We start from the raw sequence: 15,846 nt of genomic DNA on the forward strand, positions 1-15,846 counted from the left end.
AAAGGGAGACGAGTCAATAATAGTCAATTTTACAGGGGAGCCAATTTTGTATTCTCGATTTTTTGCCAGATCTGAGAATTGTAATTAGGAATATATTTTTATGCAATAATTAATGAAAATATTTATTCTACAGAAGAGTATTTGAAAATTTGGAAAAAACCTATTTTTAACAATTTTACGTGACTCATCCCTCTTTTCCGTGTCACGTTTGGACCTAATTTTGAATAAATCATGAGTTATGTCTTAAATGTTTCTTATTTTTTTCTGTTATTTTTCAACTTAATAAAGGAAAAATCATTTACTTATTTGAGAAGGATGCATTTAAAATCATTGGCACAGAAATTTGTATTGGAATAATTTTATTTAGTTAAAAAACGACATTTTTAACATAAATTAACAATGATATTGCAAAGTAAAAAAAAAGTATCCTGTTATAATGACATGTAATACTCATCCAATATAAACAAAACATACAACAGATTTCTAATTGGTATAATTTGGGGGACTCATTCACCGGCATCTTCATATCCGTCTGGATCAACATTCGGAACGTTGCCAGCATCTGGTAATTTTTTATAAAAATCATGGCAATCAGGATCCACTAAATGAAAAACACTTAGTATGTCCTTTTTCTTTTCCTTGCTTATTGGAATAAGACCACTGTAGCATTTTCCAGGGCTCAAAATGGTGGTTGCATTACCCCTATGTTTAAAAGAAATAGTTTTAAATGGGTATTCAATATGCAAAGTCCTTTTAAAATGTATAGTTCCTGGGGTTGTGTTTTTATACATGAACCATTTTATATCGTGGAATAAAAATCGATTACCTTCATCATCAGTTTGTTTCAGCTGCAATGAACGCTTGCTCAGCAAAGTTTAAAAAAATTTCATGTGTCATGATTTATTCTGTAAACGCTTTCTTTTTTCCAGCAGCTCTTACAAGATTGTACCAATCTCTTGGTAAATGAATATTCATGTCGGTTGCTTTTTTTTTCTTCTCAATTATAGCATGAATGGAATCACATTCCATGTGAGTGTGGCCTGGGACTAAAAATTTATGATGTGTGATTATGTTTGGTCTTGCTTGAAGAGCACATAAAAACATTGCAACAACATGGCTGTTTTTATTTTGCCCACCACAGGTATCTGAATAAAATGTTAATTCATTTATTTGAGGTGGAATCGCAAGAATGAAATCATACAAACATGACGCTATTTGATTAGCCCCTCGACCACCTTCACATTCATGCCACATGTAACACGTTGTTTCATTTGAGAAGCAGTCGTAAATGGTTAAATTAAACGTCCACAAGGAACGTTTATAAAAGGCAATGTTTGAACGTAGCAGGGGAGTTGGGAGGCACTGCTGCAAATCAAAGCAATAGGTCCTTCTGCTCTCTGACGACTCTTCTTTATTTTTTGCCTTGGCAGAATATGCATAATCTGCTTCCTGCTTGTGGGCTTCGTATTTGGCCTTCAGTACTGATAAATCAGGTTCCTGTACAAGTTTCATCTAAATCGAATACGAATCGCATGTACTGCATGTATCCAGAGAAGGTTTTTTAAATGATAAGCCCATTGTACGAAACACATTTGAGAACATTGATCAGGAAACCGGATCCTCTACCTTTTCCCTATACATAAAATACATTTTGGTTAAAGTGAGTCCAATGGGCAAATACTTCTTAGACGTATCCCTTCTAAAGTAATGTGACTCGTAGGCAGGATACTCTCTTATGTGATTTTTTATTTGATGAATGCGGTCATCCGATATCTTGGTAGAAGGCACACTGCTTCCCCGTTTGTCAGAAACCGGGAGCCCAGAAACAGATTTACATCTCTTTTTAATGACGGTACATATGAATTTGTTTGTTTCACAAAAAATCTTTTTGAAGCAACCTTTGCACATTTCGATAATGGCCCCCTTAACTCGTATATGATATTTATGATTAATTTCCCTCTTCTTCGGTGGTACATTTCTAACCCGCATAGTTTTCTTAGGCTCATCGGTGATGAGGGATGAGATAAACGTCATTCTTTTGTCGAAGGTTCCTAGTGCCCAGTTAAATAATATACTTTGATATTCAAAAGACACTTTATCCGTGCATTTTTTACGGCAAGCACTTAAGCGTTCCGTTTCTTGACCCTTGACCAATTTCCCAGTTTTAGATTTGTATTTTAGACCTCGATTACGTTTTTCTTTAATCTCTTTCCTTAATAAATAAAGAGATTTTCCTCGGTTTCCAGGGTGCGTGTCTTCAGTTTCAGTAGTTGCTTCACCAAGGAGTGCATTGTTGAAGGGACTGGGTCCATCGTAGCTGGAATTACTGGAACTGGGGGGTTTATAGCTTTCATCCATATCACTGTTGCTAAAATCACTTGAATAATCTGGAACTATCGTCTGTAAGTCTTGGAGAGGATAACTGGAAGACGGACCTATAAAATAAAATCAGTATTTATAATATATACAGCTTTATATACTATAGCTTTAAGAAATACATGGCACGACCAAGTGAATCAGATACTTGAGTCAGGCCATGTCAAGAGTCAGAATAATAGAAGAGCATGTATGAGACATTGTATGAATGTGAACGAGGCAAGGAATGTGTGCCTGAAATTTAATAGGATTTCATAAATTAGTCAATAATTTAGTGAGATGAATCTAATACAAACATAATACCACAACAGAACATGAAGAAATAATATAAAAGATCTTACCATGCGATGAATTTGCATTAGAAAGCGCTATTATTGACCTCGTTCGCTTACTAAACATCTTTAAAACTCCTCAAAACACACGGCACCAAATATAAATATATAATAAACAACAGAAAATGATAATACGACCGAAAGAATGATTCAAATCGCCAAGCAAACTGAGAAACAACAACTGTCAAAAGTAACAAGCCGCGGCGTCATGTAACCATAAAGCACAGAATGAACCACAGATAACACAGAAAACAGCGATTATTAAAGTTAACTCTGTTTTCCGTGTCAATATTTAAAAATATATGTTTCGTTATACAGAGACAACTTGAGTTATCTCCAAGTGCGTGTTAATTTATTTAAAATATGACTCGTCTCTGTATGACAACGGCTAATAACTCGGAAACTAATTTTTTGAGCGGACTCATCTCTCTTTTCCGTGTAGAGAAAAAAATTAGGATTCTTCTGGCATATTTAACTCCATTTCGCAATTTTACTGACTCATCTCCCTTTTCCATAACACCACAGATATGTTCCTTGGAACCTGGAGCAGGCGTCTATGCCATCCTTAAGGCAGCTTCCCAGGAGCTATATAAACTGACTCTTAATCAAACTCTATATTTGATATTCCGAGTACTGGAGTTTTATGTTTATCCTTTAAAAGTTGGAAACTTTGACGTTAGATTACTCAAATGGTGTCATTGTCAGTCTAATATTAAAAAAACGTACAATAATACCCACTCACGTGTTTATAACTCCTATCTGACATGAGAGTTACAAGTACTAACTCACGTAATAAATAAATTCAGCTGAGATTGTGAACTCTTTAAAGAAATATATTTTTATGAAATACAATTTCAAACTTGGTGTGGATGATGTAAATATTTATTTTACTTTACACTTATCTCATTAAAAAGCGTCGGGAACGAGACCGTCCAGTGAATTTCATATAAAGTTTTCAACGGAGTTGCAGGAATTATGAATTTCCAAATAGTGCAACAGTCGAAATACGCGGTTTTGTGTGTTCATTTTATCATCTACCTTTTCTCCACTCGGTCAAAATTAAAAATGTTCCTGTTTTGTTTTCACAAGAAATGTGTATCTTTATAACTTAAGAAAGACTGTAATATATATTTTTTCTTCACAATACATAGATACCTCAGTTCCAAAGTGTGACATCTATTAATTTGCAGTTTTGAGTTAAGTATGGGAAAATGCTTAGAATACTGATATCTACAAGTTGCAAAGTATAACAAGCGGTAATCTGTGGACATTTTTTAGAGTGACAGTGGTCTTCAATAGAATCAAACTTATTTTAAAGATTTACCAGTTTCATAATATAACAATTACAAATCAACACCACACACTAAATACAAACTATAACAACTAGAAGATCATTACAAAATAATGAATTATGTTCACAATATATATTAAGAATGAAAATATGTATTTCTTAAATTCTAAAATTTAATTTAAATTCAATAAAATGAAATCTATCGTAGTAGATTAACCCTGCGAAAAATCTTGTTTTCTCATTATGTAATAAGAATGATTTTTGAGTTTTTACACTTTGGAACTCAGTGATCACCATGATTGCGTATTTTGGTTCTTCAATTTGACTTCATAATAAAATTAGCAGTTTCAAAATCAAAATGAGATACGTTAAGTTAATTTGATCTGAAAATATATAAAGTATTAATTTTCACGTAGCTTAGATGTTATAGTTCTCAAATAATACATTATTTAATCCCTTATAAACCACCTGAGTTTTTACTGGCACTATTTGAAAAGAGAAACTAATTACTCTAATTACATTAAACGGGCTTTTGCGATTGTTCATTTCGACGAAGTGGTTTTGTTTTTCGATAAATTGAGGAACGGTTCTTATGGCAGATCCACACTTCCGGCTGTCAGCCGCAATAACACCACATTACTGTTATTTTAATGTATATTGAAGCTTAGATTCTTATAAACTAGCGAAACGATGTTCTTTACAAGCACTCGTACTGTATTCACAAGACTTCCATCTTCGAAATGGCTTGATTTAATCTGACGGAAACAAACAGACGGTTAGTCATAGAATAATTGTATAGACTACAATAATAGACTTGAAGATCCGTTTCGAATAAACCACATTGCATTTCGTCTGTTCCTAGTCCGGTCAATCCTGTCAAGATGATACTCGTGTTTAATAGTACCTTTTTATTCCGACAGAACCCATGGACTTTTTTTTTACAATAGCTCCACACAAGAGGTCCCGAAGAAATTAAATTCCCCAAAGTCCAATGTTCTCTTTGGTGATGTTGTATGGAGGGTCTCTTTAAGAGAAGGAAATAGATGAAAAGAGTTATGAGGGATGGGTAAAAATCTGGTGATCAGTGTGTGCAGGAGTGACGGAGGTATGAATGCATCTCTTGCACTGCAGTGCAAGGTGATGGGTCGAGATAGCCAAAAGTAGCAAACCACATGGGGTGACCTATGGCAGAGGTATTGGTTATCCAAAAATTGGTTTGTCAAAAGGTGAATTTTCTTGCGACTAAACTAATATATGCCAAGTCTACTGTTCACGGAACTACTAGCAGAAAAATGATCAAGAATCGACCGGTCGGTGGCTGAGTTTAGATCCCACCCAGGTGTAATGTGTTCAATTCCTCGGCTGGCTAAGTTCTCAATCACAAAAAAACAACATTTCTGCTTACTGTGGTGGTAGTAGGAGATTTTCAAATATTGCCAGGTTATCCATAATACCGGGGATGTCTTTCTTTCTCTTAGAAAAAGAAAAGTAAAATTTAGTGGCTTGTGTTTACTATCCGTACTAACATTTTTCGTTAAATTTAACCGCTCAATTCTCATGAATTCGCGATTGGGCAAATTGATTGATTTTATGACAAAGTTAAAAGTGACGTGGGTTTGAACAATTATTAGACCTAAAAATTGGACTATCGGCTGAATGAATAGTCTTCTCTTGAGAGAGTTTTCGAGGTGGGATTTTTATATTTTATGTACCGTATTAAGTACCGCACAAGAGTCCCAACTGCAAAAACATAGAATAAACATGAAGCCACTTCAAAAAACGCTTCAATTCTGAATGGTGATATCACTGTGTGATTGTGAGATTATCTTTTACACTATGAATTGATTGTGAAACAATACAAAGGATGAATTAAATAAAATTTCCTGGTGCATGCCAGGATTGAACCCAAAACCTCCGGATTCCTAGTCGAAACCCTTGACTATGGATGTCTTCATTAAGTAGAAAATATTATATAAAATACAAAGTAATTTAACTAAAATGAGGTTTGGAAATCTAAAACGGGAGTATAATGAGATAAAAAAAGATTTTTTTTTTAAATGAAGATATATTGTTAGTAAAAATGTCGACGTTTGAAGAAGGTATGTTTGTTTTTCAGCAGTAACGGAGGAATGAACGCATGTGCGTGATAGCTGAGCCTCGATTCTCGACACTCGAACAACGAATGGTTCGACCCACTCGTTGTTCGAGTGAATTGACGTTTAGCATATTATGCAAGCATGTACCTTCAACAAGACTCAAGAATAAGAACTTCGAGCAATGTATGTACTTTCGACGGCGATTGAAAGCGACCTGTATTGGAGAATCGATACCCTGGTTTCTGAAATAATAACTTGTGAAAATTCTCGAAATCACAATAAATTAACATTATCACAATAATATTCTTATAAAATCTCAGTTCCGCCCTGGTGAAAGTTCACCGCTCAGAATTGAAACGTTGCTTGCCATGGCATTAACCATTTTTTGAGATCAGAACTAAATAGGTCTTAGGTTGAACTCTTGTGCGGTTTCACATAAAAAAGAGGGATGCCATAGTCCCACCGTCACATATAAAAAAAATGTTTGGAAAATGTTAGTAGTCAGTGATGTCCTTGAAATTTATTGTAAAAGCGAGAACAGGGGAATCCACATCACAGCAAGAACTCAAAAATCTTTTCTTTGTTTTGACTTTTGAGAATGACTATTTTTTTTAGTATTTCCTTCATTTGAGCAACTAAAGGGTTAATTTTTTTAAAAATACAATAAACAGCTATTAGGAACACCCTAGCGTGGGATTTTTTTCAAATGTGACATAAAAAATTCAACTTTGGGTTCGATTTATTTGATATCCAAAAGTTGTACCATAATATCAACTCCACGTGATTTACCTTTGTGGAAATGTCCATTCAACAGTATCCTGCTTGTATCACTAGTTTCCAGTCACCATGTTTATTAATTTAATTTGATTGAAAGAAAGAAAAATATTTCCGTGTTACGAATAACTTCATAATATTTTAAGAACTTCTAATGCGATTGTTATAAGCGGAATGTTGCTTGTGCAATTATGAAGGACTTCGGAGCTAAGAGAATTGAGTGCATGACGCCTAGGTGCGAACCACATGCATTTATCAACTGAGCCACTAACCGCTCCATTAAGTAAATTATTTACTTGTGTCAGGTCATATCAGTGAGGAGTACATACTTGGCAGGACAGAATGAAAAGTTTGACATTCCATTCCCTTATCGTTAATAATTTAAATAATTAATAATAGGTCAATTTTAAGATATATAAAATGGTGATTCAACAATATCTTATTTTCGACATTAATCTGGGCACATACAAGGGAGGTGTATTTCAGTCTTTCATTGAAAAATCGCAGGTTGAATATTATTGTTTTGTTGGCCCGACATTGTTATGAAATCAGAACAGCGGAGCTTTGTTTCAACCTGTCAAAACAATGTTTCGAAGCAATACATTTTGAAGGTAAAACTGAATTTATGAATCTAAATATTTTGGGAACGAGCAAAAAATAGAGATTCTATTGAAATTTAAAATCGGTGAAATTGGATTTTTTCGTTATTTTGTAGATTTGTTGATGTTGACGCAACTATATTATGCATCTCCATTTAACATAATATGTTCCTGCATTCCTCCACCCATTTTACTATTACTCAATTACCTGTCCTTGTCATTTATTTATACATTACACAGAATGTTAAGAAAACCGGTGTAATGAACATGTCCCTTCAGCGCGTTTTATTCGAGTTTATTACGGAATCTTGTGCAGTGATAACTAGCAGTATCCCTCAAGGCCATAATATCGATCGAAAAGACCAAGAGTAAGTATGAAACCTTCTCCAATACTAACTGTTAACCACAGATACTCCAATAGTAAATGTCAAATATTGATTACAGTCCACAATAAAACCACAAACTGATTCGTCAAAACATTTAATACTATGATAAACAGCGAACTGGGAATCATTAAAGTGATATTTTGTTGTACTCACTGATGAGATAAACTGTAAACGTATGTTGTGGACGACCTTGTGTCCTAAATGAGCTCAATCTTTACTTAATTTATAAAATTGATTAAACCATTTAAAAAATTAGAATTCTTTCTTGAACAGAAATCACTTTAATAATTGCTTCTCTTGGACCTAAGAATCGAGAGGGCTTACATAATTTGGCGATATCAGTTTTCTTTCAGATCGAACTAGATCACATTTCTGTGAAATATGTGTTCAATGGTTGTACCCTATTCAAATCCGGAATTCAATGCAAATAGGAGATTAAGTTGAAATTCAATTATGAATGCGATTATTCTACAACCTACCTAGGTGATGCAGATAATGCAAAGTACGCGCGGAGCCGCGTTTGCCCGACGCCTCTCAACTATTCCTAATTATTATCTATCAGAGAATATAGATTTGATTTCACTTATCAAATCCAAACAGCTATGATCTAATTTGATATTTTTATGTTTTTCAATATTTTGCTAACCAAAATTAAGTGATTAAGTGGTGAAGTTATTAACGTGAAATCAATTGCCGAATTATGCCCACTCCGCATAATTATGTTAGTTGCTGGCGCATGTGACACGCAAAATCCACGTGGTCATGTTGATTGATTAGGTTATCTGCTCGTAGCGTCGGGCGATCGCGAATGTAAATTTTTAGGTTAGGCTATTATCTGATAACGGTAAAAGAGTATAATTGACAAAAAATCAAGCACATAATTATTGTTGTCAAATTTACATCTCCTGGCTAGCCGCCTCCTTTTCAGGAAACCCATTTTGACCCCCTTTGAAGGCGAATGTCTACTCACTACTCTTCTGAAGATAAAGAGTCATAGCGATCTCAGAGCTTGCACCCTGTGGACCCAACTACTATATAACCTCGGACTTTGGAACTTGTTGAACCAACTATTAAACTGCTACTGACCTAACTAAACTGCACTCGGTGCATTCACGGTCGCTGTATGTAAATGATGCGGAAAAAACCAAAATAACTTACCACGCGAATGTGGTCAAATACAAACTACAGGGCACCCGTGAAAGAATATACCATTCACTTATATGTGCTAAACCAAGTGACTCCCGAAGCCATCGACTGGCTGAAAAACCCCAGCATTCCACCTTGACCGCCACCAACTCTCCTACACAAGTGTTTTCAAATAAATCAAACTGAAACTATTGCACCTTGGTATTTGCTATAGGGTAACAGATAGTGTTGGTCACATATCGTGAACTCTCGGGTTACAACATTTGTGCACAGATGTTTATTCACATTGTACATTATTATTTGTGCATCCACCTGCTATGCAACCGCTGATATAAACATGAGAAATGGTAATACAAATTGTTACTTTTCTTTTTTAAGGAAAATATAAAAAAGGCTAAATTTGGGACCAAATTTTTAACTTTCAAATTCCACATACACGTACTATACACGTTATCATAAAATGTTTTCATCAGTCCGTTTTTAAACAATTTTATGGGTGGATTTCAATCAGGCTTCAAAATTGGAAATCTGTCAAGTTTTGTAAGCTTATGTATTCCCGTTTTACAATAGCCATCTCCGCAGGCAAATTCTTTGGATGGTTGAAACACTGATTTTTGGATTATTTTGTAGACAGACGCTGGGAGTAGATCCTACCACTGAATAGACGATCCCTATAAGTGTGTATTTTTTAAATTTTTGAAGTGAAACTTCTTTACCCGCGTCATGCAATTTCGAGTACCGGAGTAAAACCAACTCATGACCGAAACGAAAATGCGGGACCGATTAAAGTTCATTTGATCTAGTCAAAGTTTTGAAGTAAAATATAAATGCTTCTTAGCTCATCTCGACAACTGGCGTTGGTGGTGTAATGGTCAGCGTAGTTGCTTTCCAAGCAGTTGATCCGAGTTCGATTCTCGGCCATCGCACATTATTTTTTTGTTTTTAACGCCTTTTTTTTTTTCAATGGTTGACCATAATATCAATCCACTAAGTAATATTTTAGGCCTGTAGCATACTTGAAAAGTTAAAGAATGATATAAAATTTTTTATGATGTTAACGATAAAAAAATAAAAAAAAAACATAAAATTACCATAAAAAATGGGCCAACGGCACGCGGTGTTCCCAAGCGGTCACCCATCCAAGTACTGACCGCGCCCAATGTTGCTTAACTTCGGTGATCGGACGAGAACCGGTGTGTTCAACATGGTATGGTCGTTGGCAAACGCTAAACAATATTAATTTCTATTCTACCTGCCAATAAATATATGAAAATTAGTATAAAAAAGCCCTAATAATACTGAAAACATTAGCAAGGTGTGTGCGACGTTGATAAAAATAATCATTACATACGCGCTTGAAAAAGATCGTAATTACATCCATAACTTTGCAGGAATTTTTTTTTTCAATGGTTGACCATAATATCAATCCACTAAGTAATATTTTAGGCCTGTAGCATACTTGAAAAGTTAAAGAATTTTATGATATTATTAATGATAGTAACGATAAAAAAATAAAAAAAAACATGAAATTACCATAAAAAATGGGCCAACGGCACGCGGTGTTCCCAAGCGGTCACCCATCCAAGTACTGACCGCGCCCAATGTTGCTTAACTTCGGTGATCGGACGAGAACCGGTGTGTTCAACATGGTATGGTCGTTGGCAAACGCTAAACAATATTAATTTCTATTCTACCTGCCAATAAATATATGAAAATTAGTATAAAAAAGCCCTAATAATACTGAAAACATTAGCAAGGTGTGTGCGACGTTGATAAAAATAATCATTACATACGCGCTTGAAAAAGATCGTAATTACATCCATAACTTTGCAGGAATTTTTTTTTTCAATGGTTGACCATAATATCAATCCACTAAGTAATATTTTAGGCCTGTAGCATACTTGAAAAGTTAAAGAATTTTATGATATTATTAATGATAGTAACGATAAAAAAATAAAAAAAACATGAAATTACCATAAAAAATGGGCCAACGGCACGCGGTGTTCCCAAGCGGTCACCCATCCAAGTACTGACCGCGCCCAATGTTGCTTAACTTCGGTGATCGGACGAGAACCGGTGTGTTCAACATGGTATGGTCGTTGGCAAACGCTAAACAATATTAATTTCTACTCTACCTGCCAATAAATATATGAAAATTAGTATAAAAAAGCCCTAATAATACTGAAAACATTAGCAAGGTGTATGCGACGTTGATAAAAATAATCATTACATACGCGCTTGAAAAAGATCGTAATTACATCCATAACTTTGCAGGAATTTTTTGAAGTGAAACTTCTTTACGCGCGTCATGCAATTTCGAGGACCGGAGTAAAACCGACTCATGACCGTGACGAAAAAACGGGATCATTTCGCTATAGGAGCCTAGCTAATATTATATACCTAGTTTAACTCACTCTCCTAACTCATTTTCGCTGTCTACAGGCAGAGCGCACGACTGTGGTCGTGAAGAACCGAGGTTCGATCCCCGCTTTAACTAATTTTTGAAGTGAAACTTCTTTACCCGCGTCATGCAATTTCGAGTACCGGAGTAAAACCAACTCATGACCGAAACGAAAATGCGGGACCGATTAAAGTTCATTTGATCTAGTCAAAGTTTTGAAGTAAAATATAAATGCTTCTTAGCTCATCTCGACAACTGGCGTTGGTGGTGTAATGGTCAGCGTAGTTGCTTTCCAAGCAGTTGATCCGAGTTCGATTCTCGGCCATCGCACATTATTTTTTTGTTTTTAACGCCTTTTTTTTGAAGTGAAACTTCTTTACCCGCGTCATGCAATTTCGAGTACCGGAGTAAAACCAACTCATGACCGAAACGAAAATGCGGGACCGATTAAAGTTCATTTGATCTAGTCAAAGTTTTGAAGTAAAATATAAATGCTTCTTAGCTCATCTCGACAACTGGCGTTGGTGGTGTAATGGTCAGCGTAGTTGCTTTCCAAGCAGTTGATCCGAGTTCGATTCTCGGCCATCGCACATTATTTTTTTGTTTTTAACGCCTTTTTTTTTTTCAATGGTTGACCATAATATCAATCCACTAAGTAATATTTTAGGCCTGTAGCATACTTGAAAAGTTAAAGAATGATATAAAATTTTTTATGATGTTAACGATAAAAAAATAAAAAAAAAACATAAAATTACCATAAAAAATGGGCCAACGGCACGCGGTGTTCCCAAGCGGTCACCCATCCAAGTACTGACCGCGCCCAATGTTGCTTAACTTCGGTGATCGGACGAGAACCGGTGTGTTCAACATGGTATGGTCGTTGGCAAACGCTAAACAATATTAATTTCTATTCTACCTGCCAATAAATATATGAAAATTAGTATAAAAAAGCCCTAATAATACTGAAAACATTAGCAAGGTGTGTGCGACGTTGATAAAAATAATCATTACATACGCGCTTGAAAAAGATCGTAATTACATCCATAACTTTGCAGGAATTTTTTTTTTCAATGGTTGACCATAATATCAATCCACTAAGTAATATTTTAGGCCTGTAGCATACTTGAAAAGTTAAAGAATTTTATGATATTATTAATGATAGTAACGATAAAAAAATAAAAAAAAACATGAAATTACCATAAAAAATGGGCCAACGGCACGCGGTGTTCCCAAGCGGTCACCCATCCAAGTACTGACCGCGCCCAATGTTGCTTAACTTCGGTGATCGGACGAGAACCGGTGTGTTCAACATGGTATGGTCGTTGGCAAACGCTAAACAATATTAATTTCTATTCTACCTGCCAATAAATATATGAAAATTAGTATAAAAAAGCCCTAATAATACTGAAAACATTAGCAAGGTGTGTGCGACGTTGATAAAAATAATCATTACATACGCGCTTGAAAAAGATCGTAATTACATCCATAACTTTGCAGGAATTTTTTTTTTCAATGGTTGACCATAATATCAATCCACTAAGTAATATTTTAGGCCTGTAGCATACTTGAAAAGTTAAAGAATTTTATGATATTATTAATGATAGTAACGATAAAAAAATAAAAAAAACATGAAATTACCATAAAAAATGGGCCAACGGCACGCGGTGTTCCCAAGCGGTCACCCATCCAAGTACTGACCGCGCCCAATGTTGCTTAACTTCGGTGATCGGACGAGAACCGGTGTGTTCAACATGGTATGGTCGTTGGCAAACGCTAAACAATATTAATTTCTACTCTACCTGCCAATAAATATATGAAAATTAGTATAAAAAAGCCCTAATAATACTGAAAACATTAGCAAGGTGTATGCGACGTTGATAAAAATAATCATTACATACGCGCTTGAAAAAGATCGTAATTACATCCATAACTTTGCAGGAATTTTTTGAAGTGAAACTTCTTTACGCGCGTCATGCAATTTCGAGGACCGGAGTAAAACCGACTCATGACCGTGACGAAAAAACGGGATCATTTCGCTATAGGAGCCTAGCTAATATTATATACCTAGTTTAACTCACTCTCCTAACTCATTTTCGCTGTCTACAGGCAGAGCGCACGACTGTGGTCGTGAAGAACCGAGGTTCGATCCCCGCTTTAACTAATTTTTGAAGTGAAACTTCTTTACCCGCGTCATGCAATTTCGAGTACCGGAGTAAAACCAACTCATGACCGAAACGAAAATGCGGGACCGATTAAAGTTCATTTGATCTAGTCAAAGTTTTGAAGTAAAATATAAATGCTTCTTAGCTCATCTCGACAACTGGCGTTGGTGGTGTAATGGTCAGCGTAGTTGCTTTCCAAGCAGTTGATCCGAGTTCGATTCTCGGCCATCGCACATTATTTTTTTGTTTTTAACGCCTTTTTTTTTTTCAATGGTTGACCATAATATCAATCCACTAAGTAATATTTTAGGCCTGTAGCATACTTGAAAAGTTAAAGAATGATATAAAATTTTTTATGATGTTAACGATAAAAAAATAAAAAAAAAACATAAAATTACCATAAAAAATGGGCCAACGGCACGCGGTGTTCCCAAGCGGTCACCCATCCAAGTACTGACCGCGCCCAATGTTGCTTAACTTCGGTGATCGGACGAGAACCGGTGTGTTCAACATGGTATGGTCGTTGGCAAACGCTAAACAATATTAATTTCTATTCTACCTGCCAATAAATATATGAAAATTAGTATAAAAAAGCCCTAATAATACTGAAAACATTAGCAAGGTGTGTGCGACGTTGATAAAAATAATCATTACATACGCGCTTGAAAAAGATCGTAATTACATCCATAACTTTGCAGGAATTTTTTTTTTCAATGGTTGACCATAATATCAATCCACTAAGTAATATTTTAGGCCTGTAGCATACTTGAAAAGTTAAAGAATTTTATGATATTATTAATGATAGTAACGATAAAAAAATAAAAAAAAACATGAAATTACCATAAAAAATGGGCCAACGGCACGCGGTGTTCCCAAGCGGTCACCCATCCAAGTACTGACCGCGCCCAATGTTGCTTAACTTCGGTGATCGGACGAGAACCGGTGTGTTCAACATGGTATGGTCGTTGGCAAACGCTAAACAATATTAATTTCTATTCTACCTGCCAATAAATATATGAAAATTAGTATAAAAAAGCCCTAATAATACTGAAAACATTAGCAAGGTGTGTGCGACGTTGATAAAAATAATCATTACATACGCGCTTGAAAAAGATCGTAATTACATCCATAACTTTGCAGGAATTTTTTTTTTCAATGGTTGACCATAATATCAATCCACTAAGTAATATTTTAGGCCTGTAGCATACTTGAAAAGTTAAAGAATTTTATGATATTATTAATGATAGTAACGATAAAAAAATAAAAAAAACATGAAATTACCATAAAAAATGGGCCAACGGCACGCGGTGTTCCCAAGCGGTCACCCATCCAAGTACTGACCGCGCCCAATGTTGCTTAACTTCGGTGATCGGACGAGAACCGGTGTGTTCAACATGGTATGGTCGTTGGCAAACGCTAAACAATATTAATTTCTACTCTACCTGCCAATAAATATATGAAAATTAGTATAAAAAAGCCCTAATAATACTGAAAACATTAGCAAGGTGTATGCGACGTTGATAAAAATAATCATTACATACGCGCTTGAAAAAGATCGTAATTACATCCATAACTTTGCAGGAATTTTTTGAAGTGAAACTTCTTTACGCGCGTCATGCAATTTCGAGGACCGGAGTAAAACCGACTCATGACCGTGACGAAAAAACGGGATCATTTCGCTATAGGAGCCTAGCTAATATTATATACCTAGTTTAACTCACTCTCCTAACTCATTTTCGCTGTCTACAGGCAGAGCGCACGACTGTGGTCGTGAAGAACCGAGGTTCGATCCCCGCTTTAACTAATTTTTTTTCTTCTTTTTTTATAACTTTTAATTTTTTTTATCACATGCTACTTATAAATATGTCAATAGACAGAAAAAAAGAGAGAATGAAATGAAAAGAGAGAGAGAGAAGAATACTAGAAGTTTCACTTCTGTCTTGCGTAGGCTTGACACACCCATTTTTTTTATTGTTTTTGTGTTTAATTCATAGAACTTCATTTATTTATTTAATTGAAATCAAATTTAATAATATAATTATTGAATTCTGCAAGTATTTTTTGGTTTTTGTTATTGTTACAGCTGTTTCGGCTTTCAAGGTCATTTTCAAACTGTGGTTTTAGCCACATATATATAGGCGATTGGGAGAAGTATGGACTCTTTTGCGGTTTCATAAAAAAAAAAAAAATGTATATATATATATATATTTTTTTTTATTTATATATAATATATATATATATTTCAGGCGATTGGGAGAAGTTTGGACTCTTTTGCGGTTTCAT

At 35.1% G+C, this 15,846-nt stretch overlaps 9 non-coding genes across 9 annotated transcripts; all 9 read right to left on the reverse strand.

The window, feature by feature from the left end:
• Nucleotides 1-10,102: 10,102 nt before the first annotated feature.
• LOC149418393 (5S ribosomal RNA) lies at nt 10,103-10,221 on the reverse strand. Its single transcript, XR_016303078.1, has one exon. It is a non-coding gene; the product is annotated as a 5S ribosomal RNA (ribosomal RNA).
• Nucleotides 10,222-10,544: 323 nt separating this feature from the next.
• Nucleotides 10,545-10,663, reverse strand: LOC149418394 (5S ribosomal RNA). The gene has a single exon (XR_016303079.1). It is a non-coding gene; the product is annotated as a 5S ribosomal RNA (ribosomal RNA).
• Nucleotides 10,664-10,985: 322 nt separating this feature from the next.
• On the reverse strand, nt 10,986-11,104 carry LOC149418395 (5S ribosomal RNA). The gene has a single exon (XR_016303080.1). It is a non-coding gene; the product is annotated as a 5S ribosomal RNA (ribosomal RNA).
• Nucleotides 11,105-12,167: 1,063 nt separating this feature from the next.
• On the reverse strand, nt 12,168-12,286 carry LOC149418396 (5S ribosomal RNA). The gene has a single exon (XR_016303081.1). It is a non-coding gene; the product is annotated as a 5S ribosomal RNA (ribosomal RNA).
• A 323-nt stretch (nt 12,287-12,609) lies between these two features.
• LOC149418397 (5S ribosomal RNA) lies at nt 12,610-12,728 on the reverse strand. The gene has a single exon (XR_016303083.1). It is a non-coding gene; the product is annotated as a 5S ribosomal RNA (ribosomal RNA).
• A 322-nt stretch (nt 12,729-13,050) lies between these two features.
• On the reverse strand, nt 13,051-13,169 carry LOC149418398 (5S ribosomal RNA). The gene has a single exon (XR_016303084.1). It is a non-coding gene; the product is annotated as a 5S ribosomal RNA (ribosomal RNA).
• An 803-nt stretch (nt 13,170-13,972) lies between these two features.
• LOC149418399 (5S ribosomal RNA) lies at nt 13,973-14,091 on the reverse strand. Its single transcript, XR_016303085.1, has one exon. It is a non-coding gene; the product is annotated as a 5S ribosomal RNA (ribosomal RNA).
• A 323-nt stretch (nt 14,092-14,414) lies between these two features.
• LOC149418400 (5S ribosomal RNA) lies at nt 14,415-14,533 on the reverse strand. The gene has a single exon (XR_016303086.1). It is a non-coding gene; the product is annotated as a 5S ribosomal RNA (ribosomal RNA).
• A 322-nt stretch (nt 14,534-14,855) lies between these two features.
• On the reverse strand, nt 14,856-14,974 carry LOC149418401 (5S ribosomal RNA). Its single transcript, XR_016303087.1, has one exon. It is a non-coding gene; the product is annotated as a 5S ribosomal RNA (ribosomal RNA).
• Nucleotides 14,975-15,846: the final 872 nt, after the last annotated feature.

This window comes from Hesperophylax consimilis, chromosome 13 (genome assembly GCF_061612785.1).
Source record: "Hesperophylax consimilis isolate HC1 chromosome 13, BYU_Hcon_1.0, whole genome shotgun sequence".
Classification (NCBI taxonomy): domain Eukaryota; kingdom Metazoa; phylum Arthropoda; class Insecta; order Trichoptera; family Limnephilidae; genus Hesperophylax; species Hesperophylax consimilis.